Source organism: Pan troglodytes, chromosome 3, assembly GCF_028858775.2.
Source record: "Pan troglodytes isolate AG18354 chromosome 3, NHGRI_mPanTro3-v2.0_pri, whole genome shotgun sequence".
Classification (NCBI taxonomy): domain Eukaryota; kingdom Metazoa; phylum Chordata; class Mammalia; order Primates; family Hominidae; genus Pan; species Pan troglodytes.
Window position 1 is genome coordinate 19996840 of NC_072401.2, and position 24503 is coordinate 20021342.

At 36.6% G+C, this 24503-nt stretch overlaps 1 long non-coding RNA gene across 1 annotated transcript in view; it reads left to right on the forward strand.

The window, feature by feature from the left end:
- Positions 1-24503, forward strand: part of LOC129143704 (uncharacterized) — a 475731-nt gene that overhangs the window by 68381 nt on the left and 382847 nt on the right. Inside the window, exon 2 of the long non-coding RNA XR_008547463.2 lies at positions 12944-13014. This is a non-coding gene — a long non-coding RNA (uncharacterized LOC129143704). The remainder of the gene's footprint in view (positions 1-12943; positions 13015-24503) is intronic.

The following is a 24503-nucleotide window of genomic DNA, read 5'->3' on the forward strand; positions in this document are numbered from 1 at the left end:
AGCTCCAAGCAACACTGTGGCCTTAGGCATATGGATGTTTGGAAGTAAAGATTCTAATCATTGACTCTCTTTTGCTGTCATCTCTCTAAATAAAATGGACAACATAGGCTTTTTATGTTTTGCTATTTTTCCATTAAAATTATAGATCTTATTACACCATATTTCTGCTGCAAATTAGCTTAATAGCAGTTAGCACAGTATATCATCGGTGTGGCCCAGCTGCTATTGTTTTTATTGCACTATTCCACTGCCTCGGGGTAATTACCTTTGAGACCTCAAATGCATTTTCATATGTAAAACTCATTCTTTCATGTTTAGTATTTTGAAGTATACAACCTCAGCATTTGTTTTATTTTCTCATATTTATTCATTCACAATGACCATTTCATAATTAGCTTTAGATGTTCTCATAGAAGTCTCAAGGAGCACATCCAAGGGCACGCAAATGCACTCCGTGTTTTTCAGAACCCAAGAGGTATTTAACACTTTGGCAGGAGTTTGGGGCTGTGTAGAAGCCATGAGTGATGATTCTAGTTCCTGCCTTTGCATGCATTAACTGCTGGTCGCCTCTGAATAATTGGCTAAAAATATTGGTTAACACATCAAGTGAAAATGTATGTGGCAGTGCCTGTCTCCATCGTCCCAGGAGAACATCTGTCCACTTCCCAAATCCACTAAACAATTTGGCTCTGTCTGTGTGACTGGCAGCCGTTCCCAGTGAGGCCCTTTGCCACAAAGCAGGGACGGAGGAAGTTTGGGCTTGAGTTGTGTTGGCAGGTTTTGTTGAAACACTTGGAGAGTAATTTTACAAAATTTGCCCGCTGGTGATATTAGCCCTTTATTTTTGTGAAAGTCAAGAGGAAAAAAGAAATCACAACTCTTTCTGTGCATATAAATTGCTTTGGGAAATAACTCGTTGGGTATATTCAGGTTATTCTGTAAAAATGTGTTGAGCTTCTCCAAGCTGAAGGCTTGACCCCTACTCTCAAAATATTCAGTTTTTCACAGGGCCAGAAACATTAAAAAAATACAATTTCTTATAGTAAAGCATACAGACTATTCTGAGGGACAAAGTTATTGCATCTGCATGGAAAAAAAAAGAAAACTCAGAAAAAAAATCAAACAAATTCAAAATGTCATAGTACAATTTAATTAAAAAGAAATTGAATCAAGGACAAATTGTTCAACTAGATTCAAGATTGCAAATCAATGCTAAAGCTTAGAATTTGCCATCTGAAGAGCCATTTTCTATTGTTTGGTTTATGTATCCAAGCTATATGTGGACATGCTGTCATAATGATCATGAGGGTGTTGGCCCCCTTGTAAGATATACGTACTATCAAGAATTGCCTGAATTGCTGGAATTAGCATAGGAATTTCAAAACATTCATCTCTAAAATCATCCACCTGCATTTTCTGCTAATACCAAAAACTTCTATATTACATATTTTCCTGCATCATTAATAGTTTATTTTGAACTTTGAAGTCACTGCCTATTTAGGCTCTCTGAAGGAAGCAAGGAATGTGCAGATTACCAAAGAGGCTTTCCATCATCCCTGGCTGAAATATATAGTCATCAGCCCAAATCTCCATGGTTTTCTAGACCGAACTCTGTTGTATCAGAAATTTCAAAAGATGATTTGATCTGTTTAACATAGATCTGGAGTTTCTGTTGGTGACATGGATTATCTGCTGGAGCTTCCAACTTCATTAAGGATTGATCATTTCTCTTGATGGAAATCAATTTCTGGTATTTATGTAGATAAGTAGTGGTTCAAAGCATCTCCAAATTAACAGGCTAGGAAGTCAGATAAAATTTAGAAGACTGCTATTCCTGTTATTTTAAAAACCTTAATGACTTTACAAGGGAAATGTTTGCACACAGTTCTCCCATTTAGGATAAGATTTTGACAAGGATCCCGGATGAACTTAAAGGCACATAAACTTGAATCTGGATATATTTTTAAAAAATGGAATATGCAGGCCGGTCACGGTGGCTCACACCTGTAATCCTAGCACTTTGGGAGGCCGAGGTGGTGGATCACGAGGTCAGGAGATCGAGACCATGCTGGCTAACCTGGTGAAACCCCATCTCTACTAAAAATACAAAAAATTAGCCGGCATGGTGGCATGCACCTGTAGTCCCAGCTACTCAGGAGGCTGAGGTAGGAGAATCACTTGAATCCGGGAGGCAAAGGTTGCAGTGATCCGAGATCACGCCACTGCACTCCAGCCTGGGTGACAGAGAGGCTCTGTCTCAGAAAAGCAAACAAACAAACAAACAAAAACCCAAAAACAAAACGGTATATGCATCTAAGAGTGGTTTATGCATGTATTAATATATAAATATATAATATGTTATATACATAAAAATAAATATAATCAGTCTCCTAATTTTCATATCTGCATCTGTTTTATTGGTGTTTTCATGCAACTGCACTTACTATAGTAATTTAGCACAAAGGAATGACATTAATCCCCTCACCACCTCACCAAGATCCTGTTCCACATATGCATCTTAAATTATGAAACCCTTTGGAAATGCATGTTTTCTCACTCTCTCTGCATTCCTATACAGTCACTCATGGGCCCCTTGTAATATATGTTCTACCCCTGCCACTTTTCTAGAACTGCTGCTTTGTAATGATAAAATATAGTTACAGTCTTAGACATCTCATCATTTGACCTCACTCCGATATTCCTCGTTGGAACCATTTCTTTCCTTCGTAAACTCACTTCTCTTTGAATCCTCATTGTTGATAGCTCACTGTAAGTCTCCCCTTCGGTTCTATTTGAACTCGCTTTCCTTATCTTCTCTAAATTCTCTCCCTCTGAAATTGCATTCCAGTGTGTTATTTGACATCTTCCATATCGTCAGATCCCCATCGGCTTCTCTGCCAAGCAGACATTCTCTATTTCTAATGGATACTGATCATCCCCTCCTAAATGTCCCGAGGGCATCCTTAAGCAACATATCCCCAAATCAAGTTCATCCTTTTTTTTTTACACCCAGAATAGCTACTCTGACTAATCTCTATTTCCATGAATGTCATAAAAGATCTGTTATAAAAGATTGAACCCTGGGAGTTATCAATAGCTCCTCCTGTTCTCTTAGTCTACCCGGGTGACAGAGAGACAAGCTCTGGAAATGCTGCCATATCTCTGGAATATGTGCCACCCCTTTATCCCTTCTGCCTCAATCCAGTTCAGACAATTATTACCTCTTCTATGGATTATTCCAGCAACTTTATAATAGATCCTTTTCTATAAGCTATCCATTCTCCCAACTGTCCTAATTAACGCTGATACTTTAACTCAGGGCAGCACAAATAATTAGAATCACTTCCACCAATCTCTAAACTATCTTCTAATCTCTGGACATAAGCATTTTCTAGTACTATCTTAAAATTTTCTCACACCCATGCTCTACATTTATGCTAAATTGAACTATTCATTGAACCTCAAAAATACGATCTGCCCTGTGTCTACTTTACTCATGCTGTTTGCTCCACTACATAAGTCATACGCCTTATCCTGCCCATCAAATATTACTCATCTTTCAAGGGTTAACTTACTTGCCACCTCTATTATAAAGCCTTTTAAATGTCCACAGTCTAATAGTGTGTAGTCATTTTTTGAAGTGCCTTGGGATTTAATATACTTGTGTTACAATCCTACCACATATTGGAGCTCAGTATATAAGTAAAGTTCATTATTTACTCAACTGCATTTGTATTCCTCAAATTTGGAACTTACATTATTCCATTCTGTATGGTTAGAAGTGCCTGGAACAAATGCCATTTGTTAAGTCATTATTAAGTGAAAGAGAAAAATGTCTGACACAAATAACTCAGTAACTACAATTTTGATAGTTATTTTCAGTTTTTAGTTATATACTAATAATTCTAGAATTTTAAAATTTACGATTAACTTTTGAACTTAAAAAACCAAGTGTACTAATGTCATGATAAATGGAACAATTTTCTTAGATATGAGCCATTTCATTTAGACATTTAATTATGTCCTATTTCTCTGGCTAAATACATTGAAAGTTATAAGCTGTTCATGTAGAAGGCATGTAATAAATGTATAGGATAACAATATGGGCAATAGTCACCCTCCAGACTCTTAAAAATTCCCACCTGGCTGGGCGCCGTGGCTCACACCTGTAATCCCAGTACTTTGGGACGCCAAGGCGGGCAGATCATGAGGTCAGGAGATCGAGACCATCCTGGTTAACACGGTGAAACCCTGTCTCTACTAAAAAATTAGCCTGTAATCCCAGCTACTCAGGAGGCTGAGGCAGGAGAATCGCTTGAACCTGGGAGGTGGAGGTTGCAGTGAGCCAAGATCGCCACTGCACTCCAACCTGAGTGACAGAGCAAACCTCAAAAAAAAAAAAAAAAAAAAAAAAAGTACCACCAACTCTTGGCCCAGATGGCTACACTTGTCCTTTCTGGAGACAAGATGGAATATTGGCTTGAATGGATCTTTAGGTTTTTTCTAAGCTCTAGAGTTCCATAGGAAAGTATTAATTGGGACAGACATGGTGGCTCACACCTGTAATCCCAGCAGTTTGGGAGGCTGAAGTGGGCAGATCAGCTGAGGTCAGGATTTCAAGAACAGCCTGGCTAACGTGGTGAAACCCCGTTTCTACTAAAAAATACAAAAAATTAGCCAGGAGCGGTGGCATGCACCTGTAATCCCAGGTACTCGGGAGGTTGAGGCAGGAGAATCGCTTGAACCTGGGAGGCGGAGGTTGCAGTGAGCCGAGATAGCGCCATTGCACTCCAGCTTGGGCAACAGGAACGAAACTCCGTCTCTATTTAAAAAAGAAGGAAAAAAAAAAAAGGGCCAGGCGCGGTGGCTCACGCCTGTAATCTGAGCACTTTGGGAGGCCAAGGCAGGCGGATCACCTGAAGTCAGGAAATGGAGACCATCCTCAGCAAGATGGTGAAACCTCGTCTCTACTAAATATACAAAAATTAGCTGGGTGTGGTGGTGCACACCTATAGTCCCAGCTACTCTGGAGGCTGAGGCAGGAGAATCGCTTGAACCTGAGAGGCCAAGGTTGCAGTGAGCTGAGATCGTGACATTGCACTTTAGCCTCCTGGAGACAGAGCGAGACTCCCTCCCTCACCACAAAAAAAAAAAAAAAAAAAAAAAAAAAAAAAAAAAAAAAAATTAATTGGTTAAAACACATCACATTCCCTTTAAATTAAGTAAATTACTCATAATGAGAATGGAAATTGTTATTTAAACATTAAAATTTTATTCATTGTTGCACATGTGAAAAAAACAGTAGCTAAACAATATACTTGCATGTCTAACATGTGGCCCACAGCATGCTAAAAATGTCTGGCCATTTTTTTACAAGTAAATTAAAAAATACTTGACAATATACTTTGATAAAAAATAAGACTCGATAACTATATTATTTCTCAAGAATGCAGTATACAATAATATACTGCATTCTTGAGAAATGCCAAGATAGTATATATTGAGTGCTCTTTCCACAAAAATAATATGTGGGATGATGCATTTGTTAGCTAGCTAGATTTCATCATTCATTTATACATATGCATCAGAAATTATGTTGTACATGACAAATACATATATCAATTTAAAACATAAATTTGAAAAAAGTAGTTGGGGACACGACAAAAAGTAAATGTATGATTGAATTAGTGTTTCACTTTCAATTTATTTCTTTGGTGTTAAGAAGATACAGTCAAAAGCTGAGATATATTACCTACATTATATTGTGAATATGTTATATATTGCTGGAGACTGTCAAATAGAACCAGAGCCAGATGCTAGTTAAAGGCAGCAAATACAATAATATTTGTTCTGTGGCTGTTAGATGAAATGCTCTACCTTTGTCTCTTAGGTCCATTTGGTTTAAAGTAGGGTTCAAGTCCAGTGTTTCCTTATTGATTTTCTGTTTGGATGATCTATCTATTGTTGAAAGTAAGGTATTAAAGGCCACTACTATAACTGTATTCCTGTCTATCCTTTCAGATCTTTTAACATTTTCTTTATATATTGAGGTGCTCCAATGTTGGGTGCATATATACTTACAATTGTTACATATCCCTGATGAATTGACCCCTTTATCATTATATAATGAGTTTGTCTCTTTCTATAGTTTTGGACTTCAAGTATATTTTGTCTGATATAAGTGTAGTTACCCTAGCTTTCTTTCAGTTTCCATTTGCATGATTTTTTTTTATCCCTTCACTTTCAGTCTATGTTTGTTCCTCAAGCTGAGGTGGGTCTCTTTAAGCAGCATATAATTGAGTTTTGTTTTATCCATTCAGCCACTTTATGTCTTTTGATTGAAAGATTTAATCCACTTACATTTATCTTGATTGTAGTAATCATTTCACAATTATATGTATATCAGAACACCATATTTTATACCTTGAATATGTACAATTTTATTTGTCAATTATACCTCAATAAAGCTGAAAAATACAATAAGTAAATAAATAAAGCAGTAAAGATATATTTTATTTAGTAACTCTTGTAAACAGAGAAAAGAGACATCAGTATAGAAGGAAGCTCAATTCTGAATACAACAGGAACAAGTAGGAATTTATAGCCAAGGAGCAGGGACTAGAGGGTGGTAGTGGTAAATGAAAAATTAGCGAGAGACTTCAAGGGTAGGATAATCTAACACAATCACATGGAATTTATTCCAGAAATGCAAGGATGTTTTAACATAAATAAATAAATCACATCAATAGAATAAAAAACAAATACCATATAATCATCTCAATAGACACAGAAAAAGCATATGAAAAAAGTCAGTATCATTTCATGATAAAAGTGCTCAAGAATTAGGCATAGAAAAAACACTCCTCAACATAATAAATGCCATATATAACAAACCCACAGCTAACATCACACAGAATGGGGAAAATCCAAAAGCCTTTCCTCTAAGAACTGGAACAAGACAAGGATGCCCACTTTGAGCACTTGCATTCAGCATACACTGGAAGTTCTAGCCAGAGCAATTAAGCAAGAGAAAAAAAAAGTCATCCACATTGGAAAAGAAAAAGTCAAATTGTCCTTCTTTGTAAATAATATGAGCTTACAGATAGAAAACCCTAAAGTTTGCACTACAGAACTCTTAGAATTTATATACTACTGTATCTTGCAACAGTAAAATTGTGGGATAAAAAATCAACTTAAAAAATTAGTAGTGTTTCTATTCACCAAAAATGGACTAACTGAACAAGGAATAAAGAAAATAATCCCATTTACAATAGCTACAAAAAATGTCTAAAATAGGTAAAAATAAATTTAATCAAAGATACAAAATAACACTATAACATAAACTACAAAACACTGATGAAAGAAATTGAATAGAACACAAACAAATGGAAAGACACACCAAATTCAGTGGAATAATTAATATTGTTAAAATGACCGTACTACCCAAAGCAATCTAAAATTCAATGCAATTCCTATCAAACTACCAACTACATTTTTCATGGAAATAGAAAAAGAAATAGTTCTAAAATTTATATGGAACTACAAAAAACTTGAATAGCTAAAGCAATACTGATCAAAAAGAACAAAACCAGAGGCATCCCACTACCTGCCTTCAAAATATATTAAAAAGCCACAGTCACCAAAAGAGCATGGTATTCCTATAAAAACAGACAATAGAGAATGAAACACAATCGAGAATCTAGAAAAAAAACACACATTTAGAGCCAGCTGATTTTTGAAAAGGTGCCAAGAGCGTACATTAAATGGAGCTGGGAAAACTGAATATCCACATGCACAAGAATGAGACTGGACTCTCCTGTCTTTCACTATATAAAAAAATTAACCCAAAATGGATTAAAGACATGAATGTAAGCCCCCAAATTATGAAGCTACTAGAAGAAAACTGGGAAAGCATTTTAGAATATTAGCCTAGGCAAAGACTTTATAGTGAAGACATCAAAGCCATGGGCAAAAAGAAAAAGAGAGACAGAGAGAGAGAAATGGAACTATATTGTACTGAAAACCTTCTCTACAGCAAAGGAAACAATTAACAGAATGAAGAAACAACCTATTGAATGAGAGAAAATATTTGAAAATTATTCATCCAACCAGGGACCACTATCCAGAATATACAATAAACTCAAACAACTAAACAGCAAAAAAAATGACAACAGGCAATTCCATTAAAAAAGAATTCTCAAAAGAGGACATACAAAGGACCAACATACATGAAAAAATACTCAACAACACTAATAATCAGATGAATGCAAATCAAAACCATAATGAGATATCATCTTATCACAGTTATAATGGCTATTATCAAAAAGACAAAGAAAATGTTGGCTAAGATGCAGAAAAAGAAAACTCTTAATACACTGTGAGAATATAAATTATTGCAGCCATTATGAAAAACAGTATGGAGGCCTCTCAAAAAACTAAAAATAGAACAACCATGCATTCCAGCAATCCTACAGTGGGTATTTATCCAGAGGAAAGGAAATCAGTATTTTAAAGGAATACCAGCCAGATGCAGTGGCTCATGCCTGTAATCCCAGCACTTTGGGAGGCCGAAGCAGGTGGATCACCTGAGGTCAGGAGTTTGGGACCAACCTGACCAATATGGTGAAAACCTGTCTGTACTAAAATACAAAAATTAGCTGGGCGAGGTGGTGTGCGCCTATAGTCCCAGCTACTCGGGAGGCTAAGACAGGAGAATTGCTTGAAACTGGGAGGCGGAGGTTGCAGTGAGTGAGTGAGATTGTGCCACTGCACTCCAGCCTGAGCAACAGAGCGAGACTCCATCTCAAAAAAAAAAAAACAATAATACATAAAGAAATAAAAGGAATATCTATAGGCCCATGTTTATTGCAGCACTATTCACAATAGCTAAGATATGTCCATCCACAGATGAATGGATAAAGAAAATGTGGTGTAGATGCATAGTGGAATACTATTCTGCCATAAAAAATAATAAAATCCTGTTATTTGTGCAACATGGATGAGCCTAGAGGACAATATGTTAAGTGAAATAAGTCACGTACAGAAAGAAAAATACCTTATGTTCTCACTCATGTGGGAGCCAAAATGATTTTTTTAAGCTCATGGAAATAGAAAGTAGAATTCTAGTTATTAGAGGCTGGTAAGTGTAGGAGGGAAAGGAAGACAGAGAGAGGTTGATTAAGGGATACAAAATTATAGCTAGATAGAGAGAATGAGTTTTTGTGTTTTGCAGCACTGTAGCATGAATATGGTTAGCTATAATTTATTGTATACTTTCAAAAAGCTGGAGGAGGATTTTGAATGTTCACAACAACAAAGAAATGATGAAGGTTTGAGGCAAAACATATGCTAGTTACTGTGATTTGATTATTATATATTGTATGCACAGATCAAAATATCACTCTATCTCCCATAAATATGTAGAATTATTACTTGTCAACTAAAAAAGAAAAAGAAAAGCCAGAGGACAGTGCTACAGGACTCCTTTAGATGGTTGTTCCCTCTGAAGATAATCAGAGATGAGCATCATGCCTCCAAATTTTAAATGCCAGATCATGATATTTTATGAAGAAAAACAAAAGAAGCAATATATTTAGATAACATTTCACCTTTATTAGTTTTCTATTGTTGCTGGAGCAAATTACCACAAATTTAGCAGCATAAAACAACACAAATTTCTCATCCCAAGTTTTGTGTGTCAGAAGTCTGACCCAGGACTCACTAGGATCACATCAAGGTGTCATGAGGGCTACATTCTTTTCTGGGCATTCTAGGGGAGAATCTATTTATTTGTGTTTTCTAACTTTTTAGAGGCAGGGTTTGCTCATAGTCTACCTTCCTCCATCTTGAAAGCCAGAATTAATAATTGGAGTCTCAGGTTACCTTAGTCTAATTTACTTTGACCATCACATCTTTTTCTCTGATTCTTCTCCTTGCCTCTCTTTATCACTTTTGAGAACCTGGTAATTATATTGAGGACACTCAGATAATCCAGCTGATGAGCTGCTTTAATTATCTTTTGCCTTGTAATATAACATATTCTCAGACTGTTAGCATTAGGATTTGTATATCTTTTCAGGCCATTATTCTGCCTACCACCCAACAATTGGCACAGAATCTAAATGTATATAAACATACACAAAATGCAATATGTAAAATTTAGAAATTATTTTTATAAGGAAAATGAACAAGACTTACATGTTTTCCCACAAAGAACTGCGTATCTCATTTACTGTATTTCCTTATACACAGAAAAATAACTAAAAGTAACTAAAAGATAAGCCATCTCTCAGATCTGACAATCTCATGACAAAAAGCAATTCAGGAGAAAATGATATCTACTTCAAAAATGCAAAATACATTGCCGGGCACGGTGGCTCATGCCTGTAATCCCAGTACTTTTGGACACCGAGGCAGGCGGATCACTTGAGGTCAGGAGTTCGAGACCAGCCTGGCCAACATGGCGAAACCCCGTCTCTATTAAAAGTACAAAAATTAACTGGGCATGGTGGCACACACCTGTAATCCCAGCTACTTGGGAGGTTGAGGCAGGAGAATTGCTTGAACCCGGGAGGCAGAGGTTGCAGTGAGCCTGAGCTGAGATAGTGCCACTGCACTCCAGCCTGAGCAACAGAGACTCTGTCTCAACATATTCTGTACCTTGTATTGAAATGATTTGATATAATTGTAACATTTAATTACCACAATCTTTTTTGTTTTCTGCTTCAACCCTAAATCCAGTTTAAGAAATCCACTAACTGATAGTTCTCATCTTTGAGGAAAGTTATTCTTGGCAATTTTTTTGCACTTTTCACATATGTAGGACCCACCCTCAGGTTAATCTCACATCAACCTGTCCATAAACTCTTGGGCCCATACCTTGTATTACAGGTAGCAATGTTCTGTGACTTGGTTTGAGCCTTCCAGTAGGAAACTCTCTGCTTTGCTTCTTCAGTGGAGATCCCTAACACTTCATAGCAAGCACTGCTTTGTCTTTGACTGAGGATGACAATGTCTACCTCAATTAAATGAAGTAATTCACTAAAAATGCTGAGGACAGATCATGTTATACATAAAACATGTGATATGCGATGCTTATATTTAATATTCTGTTCTTCTTATTCCTCTTTGAACTCAGGGTGCACTTGTTATGTCTGGCATTTGACGCTCAACTTCGTCTGATCAACTTTATCTTGGACTGGCTCCTACCTTTTGCAGTTCTGAACTGCCTTGGTTGTTAGGGCCCTTGGGAACCCCAACTTTGGCATTCTTTTCTTGCCTCTTATCCCAGCTGGTTTATATTCCCCACCCTTTCTTCATGGGGCATGGGAGGATTCAGAACTATTTGGAGTTCAGCTGCTTCATAAATTACATAGCATTTCAATTTATTCAATTTTTTATGAATAATTTGTGGAGACAAAGGAAAGAAGGACATTTGTATTACTTAGGGGGCTTAGGAGTGTCTGTGTTGCTGGCGGTTACATTGCATTCAGGGAGAGTCAGCTCTGCTCTGGTATGTCTGCCAGATCTGGACAAAAGATGCCTGTCATTCCCATCCAGACGAAAGAACATCAATATCAACAATACGTGCAGATTTGGAGTTATCTGAAGCCAGGGCATTCTGTCTTTTCAGCCAAGTTTGAGGCGAACAGAGGGTGTCTACTATGCCAAACATGTGGGACACACAAGCATTCTTTACAAGTCCCGTCTCCAACCTGCTGCAATCTGCCCTCAGTCTGAACTTTAGACCAGAGCTATGCAGAAGAGTTCCTGTGCAAGCTCCTGTTACACTTCTTGGCATCACCAGCCAAACACTGAGCATAGAGCAGTGGGCAATGTTCAGAGGCTTTTTCTAGGTTCCAAAGGGAAAGGTTTATGGTTAGGAGCACTTGATTCTCTCAAATCCTGATCCTGCCAATTAAAAAGAGGAGTGACCTCTGGAAAACTGCATGCCCCAGTTTCCTCCTCTGAAAAACAGAATTTTTTGGGTTGCTCCTTTTAGGGTTGTTGTGAGGAATAAGTTACATAAGTCACACAAAATACCTAGGACAGTTCCCAGCACATAGCAGGAGCCTCCTATATGGCAGCTGCCACTCCTTCTTATTCAGTGAAAACCTTTGTGATCCTACTCGAAAGAATTCAGAGTTCCTTTGTCCAGACAAAACGGGTGGGAGTAAAGGGAGCTGCACAGTGTTTCTGGAGACCTCATTCTCTCTATGCTAGTTTCTTTCTTCAAATTACTACTTAGGCCTCAGTAGTCTTTCTTCACATGACCCCAAGAAATTATCTGAAATTCATTTGCACTATCATGAAACGATTACTAGAAACTTTAATCAGACCTCTACAAACTTTAAAGGGAAAAAATATTCTAATGGGAAATTCATGCATTCATTCATTTATCCATTCATCAAACCTGTCTTAACACCAACCCATAACCAGGCACCCTGCTAGGTACTCCCTGATACAGGAAAGATTAAGGTAAGTTCTTTTTAAGGTTCATGGGGATCTCATACCTATAACCAGAAATCTGTTTTAAGATGACTGCTACAATGACTTATTCATAAAAAAGCTTTAATTGTATAGAGACAGGAGGGCCCTCTTTTACTTCTAGGGAAAGAAAAAAAATGATTTGAAGGGGAAAATTTATATATTCGAAGGAATATGAAATCAGATCATGTGGGTGGCCACTTACTTGCCTATGTGTTGTGCTTACGACTTCTGTTTATGTTAAGATTGACTTTGGGTCTCTTATAGCTGGCAGGAGCACCAATACACATTATCCTCCAAATAGGTACAATCAATTGCAATGCTTTCTCAAGAATCGGGATATGTTTGAGATATAAAATGTGTTTTAAATTTGTAATTTAATAAATATTCCATAAGTGATGTCCTTGCATCTTTTGAATATAATTGTGATATTGCTATTATCATTTCCATTTTACAGATCAAGATTCTACCCAGTTAACTTTGTATCCAAGGATCTATAGCCGAGAAATTTGGAGCTCAGTTTCAAACGTAAGTATTCTGGGTCCAAATTTTCTGCCCTTTCCCTTAAAACAACTGAATTTTATTTTATTGGGAAACAGAAATACAGAATTCAAGAGTTATTAGATATTATAAAATCTAACACTGTAAGTTAACATACAAGGAGACATAGCGTTTCAATGACAAATGTCATACATAAAACTGCTTCATATCAGAGGCAGAAAGAGAGCTTGCTTTTCCTATAGTTTCTGTAACACAGAGCTGTCCAGCTCATTCTATGTATGAAATTGATATATAATCAAGACAGATTTCCCATCCCATAAATTTTATGCCACTTGATTTTGTCTTTGTTATTTGTTAGCAGCAGTTTATGTAAGAGAATATTTTGGAGCCAATTCAAATCTGCCATTAATTATTTCACTGAATATTAAGAAAATTGAGATTATAGTATTTAGCTAGGAGATATGAACATGTTTTTTTTCTTGTTGTCTAAATCATAAATACCCTCATTTAATCATCTTCATTTAAAAGGGGGATTTGGACTAGAAACTATAATTGGAAGCCTGTGGCCCAGGAGAGCTTAGCCTATTTATTAAAAGTATCACTGCGTATTCAGAGTTATAAAATTGAGTTCTAAGGAGGCCTAATATTCTGCAGCTGGGAGTGGAAGGGCAAAAGGTGAATTGTATTTTTTAAGCCTGTCACTTTGAAAACTCCCTGCTTCAAAACTCAATGCATTTCCAGGATTGTCGACTTCACAGCAGCAGTGAAGCGGGAGATGCAAAGGCATCTTTGGAAGCAGCTACATGTAGAAGTGCTTAATATCTCCCCAGGCTTGTGAGAACTTGTTTATCTGGCAGGTATTTCCAAGCACTCTCTGTTCTTTGGACAATGGAGTTGGCAATCTGGAGACTGTAACTTCATAATAGAGAGGCTTTAGGGAGAGAAGCTTCCATTTAAATTCATTTAAATGGATAAGTATTAGATAACTTCCCTGAAAAAATGTTAACATAGTTATTAAATATATTCAGGTTCCATTCTGATCTCATTCTCTGAACAATTGAACCCCTTTTCACTGGGTGTTATGCTGCAATTTTACGGTAGGTTAAATGATACCAAGTGCATTGAAGTTATTCTAAAAATGCCTCTCAGTATTTCTTATATAGTACTGAATAGTTCATCGATGAATAAAATCTCTATTTTCCAGCCATTTTTGAAATAGCACATGGCACATAACTGAAAAAGCCCACGTGGCTAACCTATATTCTGGGTACCATTACATCACAATTGAATTCTGTTGTGATTTTAGTCAAAGCCCTTAACTTCATAAATATATCACAAAAAGCCTGTATCAAGGCCATTGGTCATTGCTGCTTGCAAGAAATAGAGACACATGTGAAGTAGGAAAAAAAGGCTTGTTTAGTGACAATAGAGAAGACAATCACAATACAAAATTATTTTAGATTTAGCTGGGCTTCATGGAGATTGATTCAATTGAGGATTTAAAGGTCTGAAAATGAAATCATTTATGAATTAAGATGTTTATAACCACACAGAAATTATATGCCCAAGTACTATGGCTAGAATAAATAAGGATATTTTTTATCTAACATACCAAAAAATTTAATGATACTTCAGTTGTATATATGTTAATTCAAAACTTAACACAATCACCAGAGACCAAGTCTTTTTTCCTGTTTCAGTCTACTGTCTTCAATGCGCTTTCTGTGGTCCTTTGGTTTATCACCTCCTGGTTACAAGATGGCTGCTGTAGCGCCATAACACTATGTCTTTACTTAGCACCATCCAAGGGTAAAAAGTGCATTTTTTTTCTTGTCTCTCTTTTTAACCAGAAGGGAACCATTCCCAGAAGTCCTCCGTAGGTCATAAACCCACTCTTTAGCTATAAGGGAAGCTGAAGAAATATGTATCTGGCATCATTAGCCTATATAATAAGAAATTCCTCTGCCAGAATGGGGAAATATTTGGGAGATATATACTTGGAAAATCACGAGCAAAGTCAGCCATTGCTTTTCCCTTTCTCAGAGCCCAAATTGATATTATCTGTTGTTCTTTCTGTTTCCACTAACTTTTGATCAGTTTGTTGTGCTTACTGAGCCTGTGGCTGTAAAATGTGTATCTGCCGTAGATCCTTCATGAACTACCCAGACTTAACATTTGTCTCATTAAAATTGGTTGAGGAGGGAGTAAAGGCTGGTGTCACATAGTCCACTTTGAATTCAGCAGGAGTTGTGGATGCTAAATATGTCTAGAATTCTATGAATGTATTTTCCCAAGACACACACAGATGCACTTTCTCTTCTAGTTTGCTGGTGTTTTTATAGTATATGATTCTGGTTCTCAACCACTTCATTTGCTTATTTTTTAAATTCAGCCTCAGTCAGTCAAAATAACCCTTATCCTACTAACCAAATATCCTTTTTTTTCTAGATATAAATACCTTTAAATTTATAACTAAATAATGAATATGAGTGTACTTTAAAGTTTAAAAAAGCTACAATTGTAAATTATTTTAATTGCAAAATTAAAATACCTAATTCAATCATCCTAAAAATATTCTACAATAAAATACAAACTCAAATATATATTTTTATAATATATGGTATGGTAACACAAAATATAGAAGATATGCTGCTTCTGCATTGTTTAAAATATAGAGGTTAGTTATTACTGAGCAAGCACCAATGTCTATTATATTTATTGGTCATCGTCTAATAATTCAGCCTGATCTGCATTGGTAATATACTAAAAAAGTAACCACAGTAATGGACTTTTTATATTGCATACTTAGAGTTGTATTTCAAGACACTAGAGAAATATATTAATTTATTCCTGTTTGAAGTCTCTGAATACCTGTGTGATTCATTGTTAAATTTAAATAGCTTCACTCCGATATGGTTGTCATCAGCTACACCTCACTTTTGTAGAAACCATGACCCCTCTAATAACAATTCTTAGAGAATATAATCGTGGAAATGTGAAATTAAAATTCTGAAATCTATTAAAATCTGTTCTTAGATGAAGTCAGTAAACACCTCAATATCTAGAACTGTGTCCTAACTATTTGTACCTCCAGAACCTAGCACATTACATTCAATTTTTATTGTTGAAATGAACCAAAACAGTCTATGATTTATACATTAAATCTGCAACTAAGGACCTCTGGCATGATCCAGTGCTAGTCTGTGTTTCGGGTACAAATAGTAAAATAATGTTTCTGCTCTCAATGATCTTTCAACTTGGGTGAAATGATGCATTATAGAAAAATAAAAATATGGCAAACATATTAAGGCTGTCTGTGAGAAGAACCAAATTTGTGACACATAAACACTAAGAATTGAAGATAAATTATTTCTTGTTTTCTGAAGGACCTGGACAGATATAAGAATTCAGTTTGTCTCTTTTCTAGGCCAAAGGAAATTGTAGTGGGAAATTCCAAGGGTAGCAGAGTTATGCAAAGTCATAGAAAAAAGAAATAATAGCAGAAGTAGGTATTATAATTTTGAACTTCCCTTTTATTCCTATATCTATCTTCTATCTACCCATCCATCTATTCTTAGTTATCATCTTTATATCTAACTATGATCTATGTATCTGTCAACTTTATCTGCTATCTATCAGTTTATTTATCTTCCTATTCTTTAATTATTTATTATTGACTATTTGGTGATTTAATGACTATAATAAGCCTTGACACCAGAAAAATACACATATTTGCTCATACAAAACTTGCTTTGCTACAGAGTCAAAAACAACTCATTTCTACTTGTGAACGTACATTAGGTTATTCCCCCAAGTAGAGTAACTTGGGTGGAATCACATTTTCATTGGAGCTATTGGTTCTAATAGCTTTTCATATGTAACTTAAAAGCAGAAGATAATAAATGAAGAGGAGATAATAGACTCTAACAAAAATTAACCCACTCAAAGCCTGAGATTTCTTTAATTTCTGTGGTTTAAAGAAATCCAAATTGTATTATATATATATATATATCACATATATCTATTTACTGCAACATAAAATCACATTGCGAATTATTTTCCATCTAAAACTCATATTTATCTTACAGTTTTACATGTCATCTTCATAATAATGGATATCACCCCCTGCCTGCTAATCCTCTGGGTGTGAGATTATATTGAGAACTACTGAATAAGAGACCAGTTCAAATAATGTTAAAATTATCCTCCTTAGCCTGAATGATGGAATCCTGCATGATCTGACCCTTCTATAGTTGTATCTCTTACTCATCCCTTCCTAGCATTAAAATACCTAGTCCAGTCTCAAACTCCCTCCAGAACTCTGTCTGTTCTCTTCTCCATGTGTTTGTACACATGATAGTCCACTGCCCACATGTACTCACTCCCTTCACTGCACCATCTCTTATTCATCCTTTCAGACTATGTCAATGAGTCTTCTGGAAGCCTTTTCTCAACCTCTGAGTCTACCACTGACATTATATTTATTTATTACACATTAGTCATCTCTTTATGAGTCTGTGTCTTCTTCTAGCTCCATAATCCATCTTCATTGTCTCTCATGTGTCCCAGGAGAAGGCCTGGAATATAATAGATGCTCAGTTAATACTGGTTGAAGTAAACTTATTTGAGCACAGTAGAATTAACTTGACAATCACTGATGACAGCACTGATAAAAGTAACTTTTTTGATGTATTCTGGCATTGAGGAGAGGAGTACATACATGTGGGTAGAAGTCAGGCACACCAACTAGGAAGCTACCGCTTATGGTTCAGGAATGGGTTAATATCAGCCAGCACTAACGCGGGAATAGGTGGGGTGAAACAGAAGAAGCAAATTTAAGAGGCAAGCCTTGGAAAATGAGACAGAGGCAAAACAAGGAGCCAAAGTTATCCCTGAAGTTTCCAGGCTGAATGATGGTGAATGAAACTGGACCAGTCTTTAGTTGTGTTAAAAGGACCTCCTAGATTTGTCTCCCTGAAGGGAGAGGGTACATGTATAGGCTGCTGCAGGGGCAGTGGTAGTGGACAGAAGTCATTTCGAAAGGGGAAGATGGAAGCAAAGCTTAGAAACCAGCTACAAAGAAACCAGAGAGCTTTAATATTAGTGGACAAAATGAAGGCCGCTTGCTGAAAACAAGAGCCTTCTACATCAGAGAGAGTCAGGTTGAAGATGAACCTTATAGTGGCAGCAGGAGGGAAAGGAAGCTTGTCATCCTCCTGGGGGATGCTCCATTAGGCATCCCAAGACAGCCATTAACAACCAGTGAAGTTGAGTCTAAGCCAGCCCAGGGTGGAACCCACAACGGTCTCTCATCACACCCACACTCCCAAGGCACAGCTTCACAAGCAGCATTATTTCCAAGTTCAAAAGTCCTATTATTGCCACTTTAAAAACTGCTCTAACATCTATAAAATTCCAATATTAATTTCTCTTTGTTTCAATGCCAATTTTGTTTAAGACCAATTTAGTTGTATACTCATTATTATCGCCTGTGTTCTGTTTCCATGCCGTGATCCCAGTCCACTCCAGTTGACAAGGAAATCACCCAACTAGCCTTACTATTTGAATTGAGCCAGTTTAACCTCCAAAATAATTTCCTGTATGGACAGAAATTTTCTTAACTGGAAACTAAATTGAATGAGGCAAGAACCTGCTATCTCCCGTGGGCTTCTTCCAAATGGCAACTTTTGCCTATTATACCACAGGACGTCAACCTCTGCTAACAATCTCCTGTGGGCCCCTCTCTTACCTGTGTCCTGATTGTGTCTTCTTCCTTCATGGACTTATTTAAATGAGTACTCTCAGCTGGGGTTTTTCCTCAGGAAGCCTGTGCCAGAGCTGGCCTAGAGGTGAGGTTGGGCAGTCCCTAGATATGTGGAGTGATAGAAACACAGCCATAAGTACTTCCTGAAAAACACATTTATTCATTTATTCCTTTGTTCATTTTCTTATTCGTTCATACATGTATTCATTCTCTAATTATGCATTCCTCCTTTATAGTTAATATTTCCTGGGTATTACTTAAGTCCCATCCATTGTATTCACAATGTTTGGTAGATCTGAAGGATAGTCAGGAGTGGAATAAGAGAAAAATATAAGGAATATGGGAATAAAGGAAACAGACAAAGTGGTACTCAAGCTGTGGTCTATCAAAGACAACATGCATTTTAAAATTTCACGTTCCTGGGTTCACTTTGCATCAACTGATTCAGAATACTAAGATGAAGACCCAGAAATATTTATTTTACATCCACGGCCAAATTTTCTTACACACGTTAACACGTGTGAACCCCTGCAGTATAGAAAGAAAGAAGATAAGGACAAATTTGGAAATCGAAGATGAGCTTAGAAATAATTTGTTAAATAATGCTGAATCTTTAAAAATATATATTTGTTTAAGTGCTTAAGGCTGAGAACAAACATGAAGATATTACACTTTTGTAAAAATACAGACCAAGATTGGGTCCTCTTATTTTATATATGACGTGAGGTGACTTGTTTAATGCCATAGAACTTTGATTTCTCATAATTTTGTTTCCAAACATGAGTAAGATAATTATAGGGAATTTATTTTACATCTTATATAGAGAAAAACTACCAAATACAAAAGAGTATATTTAATTATGGGGGGGAACATCTGCCCATAAATAATATAAATGTATACATTAACATCTTTTTTGGAATTTTTGCCTGAATTTCCAGGAATCTAGATTTTCTCTTTTTATTAAATTTAAATTTAATTTAATTTAATTTAATTTAATTTTTATTTAAATATAGGTTTTATTTTTATTCTTTTTATAGACACACAAGTGGATATACCTCTGAAATTACTTTTTTAAAATTTATTTTATTTTAAGTTCAGCGGTACATGTGTTGAAGTGAACTTAGTTTAAGCTTGTTGATTTATTTAGAAACAAAACAAAACAAAAACACTGATTGAGCACTATTGTAGGTCCCGAAGATACAGTGGTGGGTGAATCATGGTCTCTGCATTTGAAAAGCTGAAAAATGAATAGGCAAATAAAACATAATTGGTAAATAATGTGATGGGATAACATGGGGCCTCATGAGGAGACGGAGTTAGCCAAGGGAGCCTTCTTGGAGAAGATGATAGCTAAGCCAGGGTTTGAGAAACTAGTCGATATTAACCAGGAACATTGAGTAAATGTGTGTCCAATGTGAAGGAAAGTCAATGGGAGTGTGAAGTAGAATATTTCCACAATATTCCATCTTTGTTCACTTCTGTCTATGCAGCTCACCTGCTTTCTTCCCCCACTTTGTAGACTGATCCAAAATCAAAATAAAAACAAAAGCAATGACTAAACAATCACAAAATGAGTTTGCTTAGGCCCCAAACACCCTTATTTTGAAAGCTGCCATGATTTTAAAGCCTCTCTCCTCAGTTCTATCTAATTCTCTGAGCCTTGCCTAGACTCTCAGTATCTGTGTGGGCCACCTGGGTGATTGCTATTTCTGGGTCCTCTCTGACACCTTGTCTGTCTCTGTTTTCTATTTTATTCTTGGGTCCTGCCTGCAGTCATGCTTCGGTTTTACCTTCTGAATTCTGCTTTACCATAGTGGTTTACATGTGACATCATTCAAAATCTGGCTCTTTCTGGGTTAGCAATGAACCGTATATATATATATATTTTTTTCCTGAGGCACGTTGTTGGATGACTTCACTCGTATTTGTTCTACTTCAAGCCAGTCTGTACCAGGCTTCATCTGATTACTTTATTCTACAACTGAGCCAAATACATAATTAAGTGGGTGTAACCAATGAGTTGCTAAGACTCCAGGAATTGACATTTCTTTGTTTGGGGAAATGAGAAAAAAAAATGCACTATTAAAACATAATGCATGGGATTAACAACACATAAAATCGTCCTTTAAATCTGCTTTCTCATCTCAGAAATAAAATCAAACACGTAAAAATGGCTGCCTCAGCTTCTTGAATGATGTTAGATATTAAGAAAGAAAAAAAGTAAGGATATGTTCATTTCTAATTGTAAGTGTCAATTTCAATCAATTGAACTATTTATTAGGGACAATGTTCCGTCCTGGTCCTTTGCCTTTAACTCAAGCACCCCACTGCTTTCTCAAAGTAAAAATCCTATTCTGCCAAAGTGAATATTTGTTTTGGAAGTTGAGGGCCAATATCCTCACTCTTCTTCTGGTAAGCGCTTTTCTCGATTCCCACTTTCTGACTCTGGGGCATGGATGAGCTTACCTTATTTTCATTTTTAGTGGCTGGCTCATGAATGAATGTATGATCCAATTTTGGGTAATGAGTGTCAGACCTAGGACTTGTATTTGAATTTTTAAGAACAAACCCCTTCTTTGTTACAAACTTGGAGTTGGGGTCAAGCATGTTGTTGGCATTCATTTTACCTGAGAATAAACAGGGCCAACTAAGTGAAAAACAGGTGAGAGGTGAGAGATACGGTGTCCTGAAAATTTCCTTGAGCCTGTGAATCTAGCCATTCTTTGAAGGCAAAGCTTCCCTAGTTTTTAAGAGTGTAAAACGCTGATTCTGGTTCATGTTTACGTTATGGTTTTTGAGGCTGTTTGATTTAGATCATTTAGATCTTTGGAAAATGAAACTAAAAGAGTTTTGCTTAATGTACTTGAGAAAATTTACTCAATCCTATTTTCTCCCGATGCTTTCCCAAATCTTTTACATTGATCTTAATCCGCAGTCCCATTTCCTTGTGTTGATGAATGTGGATTCTCTGTCAGAGCACCCTATGTAGTTTATTTTACAGGATAGCTACTTTTGCATAAGTGTGTCTTCCCCAGTACATTCTTACAACTTGGAGGATAAGGACTACACACATTCATCTACCCATACACACAGTGAAACACATGTGTAGCTTAAATAAAACAGACATTCTCCAAGGATTTCTCCAATTATAATAATTGATTGGGCTTCAAAAACTCAAGGTTGAATTTCAGCTTCTAACTTGATGAGAATGGCTGTCTTAATTCTGTCATTTTTTGTTAATTTTACTTCCAGGAAGTCAGGGCTGTGATTTGAGGCTTTTTTCTCTAAGCTTCTGTGATGGAGATGAATTTATTAAAGTGGGGCCATAATGTCTTTTTGAGCAACATTAAAACTGAGTCATCAGAATTAGGAAGTATCAGAAGTCAAGATCAATTTTCAAGAACAGGAGCATAAAATCCGAACTCAATCTGTGTTAACATTAAGAGATTTAGAAGCTCATTCAGACTGATAACTAATGAATAATATAGCTTTCATTTGTTGGAGACTTTATGTGAGCCAGCCAGTTATACATGTTATTTATAATCCCCACAGTAACACTGCAAGGTAGTTATCAACTCTATTTTGCAGTTGAGGAAATTGAGGCTAAGAAATATGCCATTTAACTTTTGCTGCATAACAAACCACCCCAAAAGTTAATGGTTTAAAACAATATGCATCTTTTGTGTCTCAGCATTTTGAGGTCCCAGTGAGTAGCTCTTCTGGTCTGGATTAGTTCAGCTCTCTGAAGTCTGCTAACATATCTGGTGCTAGATGATCTACAATGACTTTACCCACTTAGTAAATCTAGTTGATGGTAGGTTTTGTTCAGGTACCCTCAACTCTCCTCCATGAGACTGGTGTGAAAAGCTGCCTTGAGCTCAATCATGTCATGGACTCAAGTTTTCAAGCACAGCAAGAGAGGAAAAGCCCCAGTAATTGAGCATTTTTTCAAATATATGCTTGTGTTAAATTTTCTAATTTAAAAATTTTCCATTTTAAAATTTCTAACTTCTAGTTGACCAAACAATTCAGATGACCATTCCCAGATTTGAGAAGTAGAGAAATAGAGCCATGTCAAGAGAGGAGGAATGGCTCAGTTGCATTTCAAAGGGGTGTGCATATGATGACCAGAAGAATTACTGTGATTAATTTTAAAAAAAAATGAAGTCTACCAAAAAAAAAGTAACTCAACTAATGATACAGAGCTCATACTAAAGCACAAAAGAGCTTGACTTAAAAACATGATAGTTAGTATTCTATATTTTATGAGACTGACTCACACACACCAGAAAAAAAAAAAAAAACACAAACAAACAAAAAGAAACCAAAAAAGCACCTAGCTAAGGGCACAGTTGTAATTCATCCTACAGAGTGCATTTTTTTTATATTTTCTGTTCCCAGCAGGGCTTCTTCTTTCACCACACCAGTGTTTGTGTCTCCCTGGATCAAATGAGAATGTCTATGTCTAGATCACTTGTTGGAGAAATCGTCTTTAATGAATATCTCATCTGTAGTGGTATTCAGTAGCAAAAGTCACATGTAAGAATGGCCCAAACTCAAGTTTAAGACAATAGGGAGATAAAGCGTCTGTGGCAATATGAAGCATCTGCCCCATCTAAAAGTATCCAAATTAGGGAAAAAAAGCACAACACTCTATTGCCCAAAGTAAATCTGTCTCGGAGCCAGAAATGGCCGACAACTACCTGTTTGTGGTCTCTGCCATATAAACACCTACCTACTCGTACCTGGAATTAGCAACATTCCAACAAAAACTGTCCCCCCAGAGTCCTGTCCTTCTACAACTGAGACATGGAGAAGTGGGAATCTTTTCAAAAGAAACCCCAATGGGCTTTTTGGTAATGGTGAGATAACCAGCATATCTGCATCTTCACAGGGTCCTGTCATTTGATGCATCCAGCAGAGGGATTGTCTGTTCAGGAAGTCACATAGACACTGAGGCTGAGTGAGACATCATTCTCCACCTGCAGATGTGGGTTCATGTGTCATGAAAACTGCCAGGTAGAGGAAATATACCCCTAGATTCACACACACAAAAGGCCTGGAGGTTCAGTTTGTCAGCCGTCAAAGGGCAATGGAAAGCTGTGTGCTTTTTCTCTAAAACTGTGAGAAAACCAAGAATTTAATACCTCCGTTCCAACTTCAAACCAATCAAACATTGGCAGTTTGGGATTGTTTTATTTTGAGGCTTTAGCTTATCTCCGTGGGATAAAAGCCTTTCCAAACTGGCTTTAACTAAAAATGTCATCAATCCCAGCTGCTCACTGGTTAGCAAAAAGAGTGGTAACAGAAGGTCCCTTTTGATAGTCCCCTTCCATAATATCATCATCCAAATTTGCATGGCAAAGATGTGGGAGCTATTTATATGTTGATTATTACAGTGCTGCAGTTTATATTTTTCCCAGCACAGTTGAGAATTATATTTAGAAAGGCTGACTTCATCTTTAAATATATATTATAGCTCTCATTTGATGGAGATGAGATGTTGAAATACATGCCACCTACTCAACGTCTCAGAAAAATGGCATAGATATTTCACACATGGTTATATATAAACGTGTACACTGGCATGGAACTGAACTGGCAGCTATAAGACTTTGAAGGAGTTTTGTGGGCTCTGGTTTTTGCCTTCTCAGTTTGCTCTTTATTTAAAAAGGAGGGTGGGCACTGTGATTTGGTTGTAAGAACAGGGCTTCATAGCCAGAAAGTAGGGGTTCTGAATTCTAGCTCTGCT